The sequence below is a fragment of the Camelus ferus genome, chromosome 3, assembly GCF_009834535.1.
Source record: "Camelus ferus isolate YT-003-E chromosome 3, BCGSAC_Cfer_1.0, whole genome shotgun sequence".
Taxonomy (NCBI): domain Eukaryota; kingdom Metazoa; phylum Chordata; class Mammalia; order Artiodactyla; family Camelidae; genus Camelus; species Camelus ferus.
The window spans coordinates 8,054,311-8,066,858 of NC_045698.1; the positions used below are offsets into that span (position 1 = coordinate 8,054,311).

General features: G+C 43.8%; 1 protein-coding gene and 1 non-coding gene across 4 annotated transcripts in view; both read right to left on the bottom strand.

Moving 5' to 3' along the window:
* The window catches only part of CTNND2 (catenin delta 2), an 886,845-nt gene that overhangs the window by 296,342 nt on the left and 577,955 nt on the right, over window positions 1-12,548 (bottom strand). The gene's annotated exons all lie outside the window — the stretch shown is intronic.
* On the bottom strand, window positions 8,561-8,667 carry LOC116662911. The gene has a single exon (XR_004318994.1). It is a non-coding gene; the product is annotated as a U6 spliceosomal RNA (small nuclear RNA).

A 12,548-nucleotide genomic window follows, 5' to 3' on the forward strand; every position in this document is an offset into this window, starting at 1 on the left:
TTCCTATTCAATCTTTTAAATGCGGGTCAAAACCTTCTAAGATGATTTTACTACTCACTTGTAGGTGGTCCCCAGCTGGAAAATAAAATTGTACTAATTCAATCAGGCCATAGGCTCCTGAATTTTATAGGAGATAGATAGATAAAGGACATTTTATAGATAGAATGCATCTGTCTCATAAAAACATCACAGATATTCATTTTAATCACTTAAGACTTAAATGGCCACCTTCCTAAAACATGTTTGGGCAAAGTACTGGCTTTCTATTTCCGAGAAAGAATACTAGAATTAGACCCACGAGCACATAAAATCAATGAGATGGCAGAGCAGGGTCAGCTCCTGGGCCGCATCCAGGCCATCTCCTGTGCTAGAAATGGATTTAACGGGTGAACGTTTACAATAAATCTGATGGTTGGGAACATTAGACTCTGAACCTCAGTCACACAAAATGTTATCTCCTGCAAAGAACCCCATTCTTATTGATACACATGTAGTACAAAATGTTATTATTAACATCTGATTATTATATTTGGATTTCATTAATAATAATTTTATAGACACTTGTTTCCTCTCTTCTTATATAAGTATCTATATAATAATCCTGATTTGCTCACAAAGGCTACAGTATTTACTATTTGACCCCTTTACAGAAAGTTCAGTTGACCCATATATTACAGTGTCATTTTAAAATTGTTATAATTATTAATCTAGACACCTGTCAACTCAGACAGTGATCTGGCTGCAAGCTTAACCACACTCTGGTGCCCAGGTGAGCACACAAGTGATGCACAAGGTGCCTGACTAAGCACAGGGGCTCCCCTCTGGTGCTCCGGATGTGAAATTGTCCCCTTGATTCTTGGGAAAACCATTCCTCTAAAGAGGAGACTCTCTCTGCAGGCAGGGAAACTCAGATACCTTTGTTAAACATAACTTCGCTTTTGTTTTAATAGCCGTAAGCTCAAAGGAAAATTGGGCTTTTCTTTCAATGAAATTGTTTTTCCACCTGATTCCCACGATGTCAAAGAAGGAACACGGAGCAGCAGCCGGAGACATTCCACTTAATAAGCATCTCAGTGAAATGAGTACTTCCTGTCTTCCTCGCAACAGCAACTGCGCTCTGAATCACGGCCACTTACGGGCCGGGATAAATGGTGTTATTGAGCTATCTCATGTTTATTACATTTAGGAAATTCTCATTTGTTTTTAGTTGACACGAAGCAGCACGGATGAGCTCCCTCTGTGTGTATATTCCACTGGAAAAATAAAGTTTTACTCTATCCTGATACACAGTTAAGTTTCCCTGAAATGATGTTCTGCTGTTTTGGGCACTGAGATTTTAACATTTAGCACTGGAAAAACCCAACTTGAATGAAGCCATAGATTTTTCTGGGGAATATTTATGTTTTCTGCTTTTAATTTTTACTGTGTTTTTCCTCGACTGTTCCTGTTCCTCTCTCTTTCCTCTCCTAGCATAAGTGCTTCTCTTTAGAAGATGCTGAAAGGGAAACCTTAATGATCTCCACCAATATTCATCCTTTGTTCTCGTCTTAACTAGGGGAGAAGCCAACCTTACTGGTGGAATCACTGATGGTTTTACTTACAGGCAATATTTTACAACTTTATAAGAATCTTACTTAATTTTCATATGACATATATTAATCAGAGCCTTGTTGTTAAGGTCTTTGAGTTTATGTATGTGCAGTATTTGTATGACTGCTTTGGGTCTTTATTAAATTTTTGTTGGTTGTATGTCTGATTTAGCAATAAATAATGGCTTTTTAAGTGAAGCTACCATCTTATTAAATTCCCATTTCATGTGAACACCCAGTGAAGTTCATTGGTAAAAATGTTAGAGAAACCTATGTATGAAAAAAAATCTCCAATGTCAATTACAAACATCTTTTGGAGAGTAATTAGAAAACACACATGTGAAGGAACCCTACTTCAGGACGACACCTGCACCCCAATGTTCATAGCAGCACTATTTACAGTAGCCAAGACATGGAAACAGCCTAAATGTCCATCAATGGATGACTGGATAAAGAAGATGTGGTATATGTATACAATGGAATACTACTCAGCCATAAAAACCGACAACATAATGCCATTTGCAGCAACATGGATGCTCCTGAAGAATGTCATTCTAAGTGAAGCAAGCTAGAAAGAGAAAGAAAAATACCATATGAGATTGCTCATATGTGGAATCTAAAAAAAAAAAAAAAACACACAAACAAAGCATAAATACAAAACAGAAATAGACTCACAGACATAGAATACAAACTTGTGGTTGCCAAGGGGGCAGAGGGTGGGAAGGGACAGACTGGGATTTCAAAATGTAGAATAGATAAACAAGATTGTATTCTATAGCACTGGGAAATATACACAAGATCTTATGGTAGCTCACAGAGAAAAAAATGTGACAATGAATATATATATATGTTCATGTAAAACTGAAAAATTGTGCCCTACACTGGAATTTGACACAACATTGTAAAATGATTATAAATCAATAAAAGATGTTATATTGTTTAAAAAAAAAAGAAAACACACATGTGAAAACAAATAAAACAATTTCCACAAAAGCTAACTGATATAAAAAGATGTCCACAAAACATTAAAAATTTCCCTGGAACAAGATTTGTTCAAGGTTTAATTAACGTGGTCTTGCCACGTACATTACACTAAATATGATCTATCTGGAAATGGATCATAAACTCAAATAATCAAGTGTAATACAATGATTTTTTTTCTCACTGCATAAAATGTTATAGTTCATTTTTGCTCTTAAGCCTCTGATGAAAATAATGGCATTCGTTCCAAGTAAAGGTTTTTTGTTGTTGAACAAAGAATTGTTTTTCAATGACAAAGAATTAGAAAGATTTAGAAGTATAGATGTCTGAGAAAGTTCTAAAAAAATACATTAAATATATCTTTGTCAACAGCTGATGCACATTTCATTTCTTAATAATCAAGGTAAAAAACAACCAAAATGAAATTATTTACAATTTTTAACACAAGGATAAAAAAATAAACTCTTATTTTAAATTCACAGTATTCCTTTTCAAGTTAGGTCAAGGATCAACACTTAAATAGGCTAACTGAGCAGGTCCATTCTCATAATACCGGATTCTACAACAGTTCTTAAGTAGGCAAATAAACACAGTCTCTTAAAAATTACTTATGCTTTGGGTTCATCCTTGGAAATAAATCTCCTCCAACCACTAAGTTTGTCAGTTACAATCCTTGAAGATTAATACACATCTCGTTGTTTTCTGAGAAGGTAATAAACTTGTAACCAATAAAAAAAAAAAATCTTTGTACTGGAACAACAACAACAACAACAACAACAAACAGTACATGTTGGACTCAACTGGCATTTGGTTCCCGTAGGGCGTTCCATAAATTTTAGCAATCTCATGGCGCAGGGTTGGGGAGACTGAAATGGCTGACTCTCACACTCTTTGCATGAACAAATGCAGCCTGGTAAGAGGAGGGGGTGGGTAACTGTCCTCAACAGGGCTTCTAAGGGCCAGGCACTGTCACAATAGCTTTGTATATAAATCTGTCTGTTTAATCCTCACACGATCCTCTGATGCTAATATCACCCCCACTTTACAGATGGGGAAACTGAGGCACAGAGGAAGTGATCCAAGGTCACACAGCTAGCAAGCGGCAGGGGCGGGATTCAAACCCTGGCTCTTCACGATTTCACAGCCCCGTCTCTGGATCAGCACTCAGGTTCAACAGCTGGTTAGTGGCGAAGTCAGACCAGGAACCCAGCTTCCAATTTCTGCTCTGTCTTCGCACTCAAGACCGTGAGATGAGCGCACCGAGACAGGGATGGGCAGCGGCACCGGGCTCAGATCCTGCCTCTGTGGCTTCCTAGCTGTGCGCTGGGCTGTTTCATGGACACATCCTGGTTCTAAGTCACTTTGACAATGAGACAGTCCACCTTTCTGAGTTGCTCTGATGACGAATGAAAGCACCGTGACGAGAGCACTTTTAATCAAGCAGATGCTCAACAAACATGCTCCCCTCCCCTTACACCGTGCATCCTAGTCCCTTCTCTGTTTCCGGCTTATTATGTTCAAGGGAAATAATCCTGGGAAACAACTGGAATTGAAGTTTGACACGACTTCAAATTAATCAGGGTTCTGTTTTGTGCCAATCCATGGAAAATGCACCGAGCAAAATGCATTTCTTCAAAAGACATTTTACTAATTGTGTTTTCTGGTCGATTTACTGTCAGCAAGAGAAACGTACAATTTGTAGATAGCTGAATATCTGATTTTAATTCCCAAGTCATCCATGACTTGCACATGATCGAGAAAATACAGTTAAACACTGGACTTTGTTGTTTCTTTGAAACTCAAAACAGTTTAATTTATTTATATAATTGTTTTAAGTGACACAACTTAACAGGACACAAAATAACAATGAACACAAGAAATACACCACACCTCAAATTACAAAACTACATGCCGTGATTTACAAAGTGGCTCCTAAAAAGATGTGTTCAAGTCCTAGCCTCCAGGACCTGAGGATGGGACTTTATTTGAAATAGGGTCACTGCAGATGTAATTAAGTTAAGGGTCTCAACCCCAAATCATCCTTGACTTAGTGTGGGTCCTCAATCCAATGACTTGTGTCCTTACACGGGAAAGGAGAGAGGAATTTGAGACACAGACACACAGGGGAGAAGGTGACGTGAAGATGGCGGCAGAGATCGGAGGGATGCGGCCACAAGCCACAGAACACCTGGAGCCACCGGGAGCTGGGAGGGGCGAGGAAGGGTCCTCCCCCAGAGCCTTCGTAGGGAGTCAGGCCCAGCTGGCACCCTGGTTTCAGTTTAGGGGTTCCAGAATTGTGAGAGAATAAAGCCCTACGAAATGAATACACTATATTTTTGCACAGAAAAAGAATCACACGGAGTGAAAATACTCTTTACTTGAAAGTGACCCTGCCTTTTCACCTTCCTGAAGCAGTGGGAGGAAGATTTACAGAATATTTCTAAGAACATAATCTAAACATACAATTCAACACATATGTTGATTCTATAAAATTATTTAAGAAAATGTATTTAAACCTATCATTTTTATTAAGAATAACAGACATTACTCCCCCCCCCCCCGATTTTCTAGTTTCCTTCTTTAGGGAAGAGTAAATAACTGACTTAGAAAAGAAAACATTTTGAACTCATTTGTTAATGGAGGAAAAAGACCCTGAGAAGAGCTTTAGTCCTAGAAATCACAAGGGCAGCTTCCAAGTGCTGCTTTGGATGCGGTGTGGCCGCTCTGGGCTTCGATGCTGCGGGACGTGGGAGGTGACAGCCCCACAGTGCTCCCTCCCCCTCCCCGTGCTCCCCCCAGGCACCCAGCCTCCCCCACGCTCCTCTCCCTCTCTGCGAACTCCCACCCCTGCACCTGTGCTGTGAAGCCTCCCGTCCTCGCCTCCCCTTTCACCTCTTGTCTTACCAGCTTCCCCTCCATCTTCTCTTCTGCCCTGGCCTCTTTTTGAAAAGGCCCCACGTCCTCCACCTGTCCCTGCAACCACGAGGTGCTCTTAACGCCTCACCAGCTCAGCTCTCTTGGCGCCACGCCGCCCCAAGTCTCCATCAGCGGCTTGGAGGGACATGCAAACCCAGCGCTTCTCTCCACTCCTCATTCCCCGCAACCTCTTTCCAGCACCCATGAGCCTTCCTGCCGTCAGTGTCTGCCTTTGAACTACCTTTGCCTCCCTCCCGCCTCTGAGTGCTCACTGGGCTTCCTCCATGGGGTCTGTTTCTTTTTCTGTCGTTCATATATCCTGCACGTACTCACGGAACACCTATTATGTGCCGGGCATGGAGACGAGGAAGAAAGACTCCTTTCCCCATGAAGCTCACACCCTGTGGGGAAGGCAAGCCGGAGGGAAGACATCAAAGTACATCTGGCCGTCCCAAGTGCTAAAGAGAACAAGCAGAGACTGTTCCTGGGGAGCCTCTGATGAGGAGGTGACATCTGAGGAAGACCTATCCTGGCTGGCACGAGGAGAGGAGGCTGGGGCAGGGGCGGGGACGGACTGACGGAGGCCAGTTAGGGCGCTCAGGGTGTCACGGGTGAGTCACTGCAACGCAGACGGTAATGAACGCCTTGAGCCTGGATGAGCTCACCGGGAAATGCATGAAGCTGGACAGAGAAGCGGTCCAAGGGCTGGGCCTGGGGCGCCCCTACACTCTTGGGGGTCATACTAACTTCTTGATACACTGCCTTCTGGGACTACAGGTGGACGAGGGTGATGATATAATTTGTTGTCAAAACTGGGACACCTCTGAGACAGATATGGGGTGATGTAAACAATCGCATTGGGGAAAACAGGCATTGCGTTGTCCGGGGCATATGAGGAAGGATGATTGCTTGATTCCATATACAAAGGCCTCCTGACTTTGTACTGCCAATCCAGAACTCCCTGTCTTCCAGAATTGGCTACCTGGGCCTTGTTGATTCTCCCTTCAGACGTCTATGGGACATTTCACACTTAATGACCAAACTGTGACTGCGAAATTGCCTCCAGAACCGTGCCCCTCACCATCTTCAGCATCTCGGTGAGTGACATCTCCAATCTGACAGCAGCCTGGACCCAAAGCCTACGCTGAGATGCCAACAAAGGATGCCTTCAAAATACACCTGTATCCTGACCACGCCCCACCGCCATCCCTGCACCACACTGGCCCACGCCACCATCCTCTCTACCCCAGATTTCTGCACCGGCCTCCCTAACAGCAGGCCTCCCTGCTTTGAATCTTCCCCCTTGAGTCTACTTGCAAGAAGGCAGCCAGAGTGAGCTCCCCGGAGCTAAGTCAGTCCTGCCGCTCTGGTGCTCACTGCCTCTGGTGCCTCCTCACTCGAGGAAGAGCCCAACACAGTCACTTTAAAGTCTGGTGTCTTCGATTATGTAACCTGTTTCTGCTTTCTCCTCCCCCTCTTCCCTGTAAGCAGCCTTCATTGCAGATTGCAGACACTTACAGTCCAGCATTGCCTTACTGCAAATGGAAAGGGACACAGGCCAGCAGTGTTCATATCAATCTACCAAAAGCTGACCCATATCGTGGGTGGGAAAACGGACGTCCCATAGTGCTCTCGGGCTGCCATCACAAAGGACCACAGACTCCGTGACTTAGACAGCAGACATAATTGGTCACAGTTCTGCAGGCTGGAAAGTTCAAGGTCGGGGTTCCAGCGTGACTGGGTTCTAGCAAGAGCTCTCTTCCTGGCTGGCAGATGGCTGCCTTCCTGCTCCCTGTATCCTCACAGAGTGAGGCACAGAGAGAGAGAGAGAGAGCTCTGGTATCTCTTCCTCTTTTCCAACCCACCAGGGACCTACCCTTATGAACTTATTTAACTGAATCACCTCTTCAAAAGCTCTGTCTCCAGATGCAGTCACATGGGGGTCAGGGCTTCAACATCTGCTTTTTGGGGAGACACAATTCATCCCCAGCAACAAGGTGAGGTGTCCACTTGCACGGTTCTCTCCCACACGCCGCTATAATTATTAAATGCTTTCAGCTGTGCCCCTGGGCCTCTTCCTTCCTCCAGTTTTCCTCTGAAGGTCTCATTCTGCCCCAGACCTAGAAGAGTCTATTACCCCCCTTCTGGAGCCCCTCAGCCCCCTTCCCTGTGTGTCTTCACCTCCCAGGACACAACAGCAAGCAAGCAGGGAAGGGATGCAGACGTCAGTGGCTGGGGAAAGGCTCACTCCTGACCCAGGTGGGAGCAGCTGCAACAGCTCGGCACTGCCGAGGAGTGGTGGCAAAGAAGCAGCGAGAAAAAGATGGACCCCCGCTGCCAAAATCAGGACTTACCTCCAATGAAATAGTACATAACATGTTTACCACGTGTGAATTCCTCAAGATAAATCAGAATTAATAAACATGTAGCTAGTTGACTGCAAAAAACACTGTATCGAGCACTTTATCTTTTTAGCCTTTCAACAGCAGCTCTGTGCTCCTTGCAGCAAGCATTTCCTTCACCTTTCAGAAACGATAACACGAGGCCAGTGAATTCCCGAGGACCTAAGTTCGGTGAGTGAAAGGGAAGGTCATGTATGTTTACACTGCTGACTGAAAGACGTTCCGGTAAACCACGTTTTAGGAGAAGTTCACGAAATCCATCAGCTTTTGTAAAATGCTCCTTTGACTGACTGACATCACCCCGTAAACAGTGTTAGTGCTACTGAAATCAGACAGTCCTAGGAAACAGTATTCCATGAAGCAACAGGAAACTAATGGCCCAATAGCAAAACCTTGAAGGATTGTACGGAATAAAGTCAATGCTTGGAGACCGAATCTGGTCTCTTGTTGTGTGTATGAGTCTGCAAGGGCCAGCATAACAAAAGAGCCCAGACTGGGCAGCTTAAACAAGATGCATCTGTCTTCTCACAGTTCTGGGCGCTGGAAGTCCAGCCAACACCAAGTTGTCAGCAGATCTGGTTTCTTCTTATTTCTTTGTCTAAATTTGAGGTAGCATTGGTTTATTACATTATAATTTGACTTCTAAATACACTCCAGTGTGCTCATCACCAAAACAATAGGGGCCATTTCACGAATTTGCAGGTCATCCGTGCCCAGGGGCCAGGCTAACCGTCTCTGTATCCGTCCAATTTTAGCGCACATGCTGCTGAAGCGAGCACAGGGCTGGTCTCTTCTGAGGCCTCTCTCCTTGGCTTGTAGATGGATGTCTCTTCTCCCTGCATCCTTGCATGGTCTTTCTTCCCAGCATGAGTCTTGTGTTCAAATTGCCTCTTCTTCCAAGGACACGAGTCCTACTGGATTAGAACCCGCCCTGAAGTCCTTATTCAGCCACTTCTCAATGACCCTATGTCTATATGTAGTCACACTCTGAAGTCCTGGGGGCAAAGTCTTCAAAACATGAATTTTGGGGGACACAATTCAGGCCATGACAAGCGCCTAACTTACTACTCCAAAACTTAGTAGCTTAAGACACCAGTCCTTTATTTTGCTCACTGATTTGAGCAGGGCTCAGCAGGGACAGCACATCTCTGCTCCAGGCTGTGTCATGTGGGGAGCCTCAGCTGGGGCTGGAGAGCCCTCTCTCCAGACGGTCCATTCCCACGGCTGGCGAGCTGGCATGTGTGTGTGGGAATTAGGGGCTAGCTGATCTCAGGCCCATCAGCATCAGAAGTCAGCGTTCTTGGGGGTCAAGCCTCTTGCCTCGTGTTTCTAACCTTTCTACCCCAACACCCAGGAGGGTGACTGGCATGAAGCAGATGCTAAACAAATACTGATTCTTACATTTTTGCTTCTTAATAGGCTTTATTTTTTAGAGTAGTTTTAGGTTCACTAGCAGAACTGAGTGGAAGGTACAGAGATTTCCTCTAGGCCCCCTGCCCCTACATCTGCATGGCATCCTCTGTTATCAACATCCCCACCAGAGTGGTACATTTGATACAAATAATGGGCCTATGCTGACACACCATGATCACCCAACGTCCACAGTTTACATCAGGGTTCACTCTTGGTGATGTACAATCTGTGGGTTTGGACAAACATACAGTGACGTGTACTCACCATCACAGTACCCTACTGTGTAGTTTCACTGCCCTAAAAATACTGATTTTTTAAATGAGCAAAGAAGGTACACTTACTAGGGAGACTCAAAAGGGTTGGGTACTGATGTACTACTGTCCCCTCTAGAAAGAATTCTCTGATTTTAGGGATGTTATGAGCCAAAGAATCATGTGTGCTTTCAAAGAGCACTCTTTTAAGAGCACCTTTTAAAAGGCAGTTCTAATAAGCTTCAAGCCCTCAACAGGATGAACGCTGCGGCTTTGGTTCATGGAGGACCAACGGCGACCACCTGCAATCAGCATTCACAGGTGCCTGCCCGCTTTGATGGTATGACTGTTGCGTCCCCTGTAGGTGCTAAGAATGAACGATGGTTTAGGTCACCCAGGTGGGTGTGATTTCATCTCTTTTTTGAATCCGTTCATTGTGATAAAAAGTAGGCTTTCATGAGTAAATTTAACACTTATAGAATAAGAAATCATGAGAAAATGCAATCCTTACAAACTATTACTTTTCAAAATGTTTAATTGCTATATGGATTGAACTACGACCTTAACTAACAACAGTTAATCTCTCTGCTACTGTGCCACTCATGTTATAATATATCTTAGCCGGAGAACGTTTACTCACAGCTCAGGAGACCCAGGTTAAAACTCACTGCAATCCAGCACTTCTTTCTCCTCAGATCTTTTTAAGATGAAAGTAATAAATCAAGGCCCTGGAGCCAACCTAACAAGCTCGCCTGACTTAATCTTCAACTGCTGGTCTTAAAATCCTCCAAAATGCTGCTACCTTAACAATTGTTAATTTTTTTTCCTGCAGCCCTTATACTTTACCATATTTATGTGAGGAATTCTGAGTAATTTTTAACCAAATTGCTTAATCCATTATTGAACTTTTAGAAAAATCCTGTGATTTCAGTATGACACAGATATGGGTTTTGTTCCTCTCCTGTATTGGAATGGACATAGCTTGCCCATGCATAGTGTACAAATAAAGAAACCTTTGGTTTTGTCTATGGTATAAGGAGTGTTATTAACCTGAAGTGGCATATCAATTTCCCAGCCACTGGAAACACAGGAGAAGAAAGAAAGAAAGAAGGGACTCAATAAATTTGAAATTCAAAATAAAGAGGTCATCTGAAAGACGTACGTCTTAAACCTGAGATGGACCTATGGGATAATATAAACTGTGCCAATCTACGTATAATAGGGGTCCCAGAAGGAGAAGAAAGAGAAAAGGGGATCAAATATGTATTTGAAGAAATCAGAAACTTCCCAAACCTAAAGAAGGAAACACATATCCAGGTACAGGAAGCACAGAAGGTCCCAAACAAGATGAATCCAAATAGATCTACCCCAAGACATATTATAATTAAAATGGCCAAAGTTAAAGATAAAGAGAAGATTGTAAAGGCAACAAGAGAAAAACAAAGAGCTAGTTACAAGAGAACTCTCATAAGGCTATCAGCTCATTGCTCTGCAGAAACACTGCTAGCCAGAAGGGAGTGACAAGATATATTCAGAAGTCCTGAAAGAGAAAAGTTGCAACCTAGGACACTCTATCCAGTAAGACTATCATTTAGAATAGAGGTAGAAAGAATTTCTCATACAAGCAAAAACTAAAAGAACACAGCAATACCCTAAACCTTCGGATTTTCTAGAAAATAGAAAATAAATTAAATCATACGTAATACATTCAGGATTGAGTCTTTTTTTTTTTTTTTTTTAATAAAATGAAGGGAAATTAACTACTCAGAAGAAACTGTGGCAGCCATGCAATGCTGGCTCCAGACATCCATTCACCTCCTCTGATTATATGGAATTGTTTTTCTTGTTCAATATGCTTGTAATAAAGTTTTCAGAATGGAGGCTATTAGGAACCTTCACCATAAAACTATTCTTCTAACATGGAGGTGGTCAGTGTGCTGGCAGGTTCCCCCGCTGCAGAGCAGGGCATGCTGGGCCTGAGCCCCACTCTCCTTCCTGTGCGTAACATCCTTCTGGTACACGCTGGGAATCCTGCAGCACATGGCTTACCCTTTGTATAATCTGATGGTGTATAGGGCCAGCGCAGAGCTGTTAGCACTGGGGTTCCAACTGCAGGGCAGTGGGCTGGTGGCTGCAGAGGTTACACTGGGGAGATCTCACTATTAACCTTCAGCCAGCAGGCACTGCTCTCAGCTGGAACTCTGCCTCTCTCCCCGACTCAACTGCGAATTGAGGTGGGTGACAGAACAAACTAGAAGCTTGCTTCTTCTGTGTCACAAACGTCTACGGCCTGATGAAGACCCTGTCCTTGATTAAACTTTATTCAGCCTCCTCCGAGCCCTCTTCTCAACCAGGCCTTGAATTTGGCCCCTGCTCTTAGTGAGTCTAGCTTGGGCAAGAATCCTGCTAAGTCAGTGTGGAGAGAACCCCTAACCTTGAAAACGGATCACTCTTGATATCTGATCCTCATCCCCAACCACCCCGCAGGTGACACCTGATCACGCTGGCCGCCTTCAGCAAGAATCCCGTCAAGCCGATTTAGTGAGAAGACTCCTCCCACCCCTAGAGGACCCCTCTTGGTAATTTCCCACCCACTGACCCCCTCGCTCTGCTCCTTGGCTACAAATACCTCTATTCCTTGTAATCAGAATGGTGCTCAGTTCTGTACTGGGGTCTCCTTTCCCCTACTGCAATAATTCCTGAGTAAGATCTGTTTTTGCCACTTTAACTGCCGTCCATCTCTGGTTCTCTTTGACAGGCCCCAGTCTAAAAGCTTTCCTGAACAAGAACAAAGGAAGACCAAAGCTTACAGGTATACCTGACATCTGATTCTTACTACATTGTTACCATGTGCTAATTAACACATCCTCCCTCGCCCCCCACCATATGTCCATCCTTCCTGTGCCCACCCACTGAATTAGGCAGGAATGCCTTCTATTTGGTGAGCAGTTCTGCAGTTACAGGCTTCACATATCTGTATCCTCTGAACTTCACAA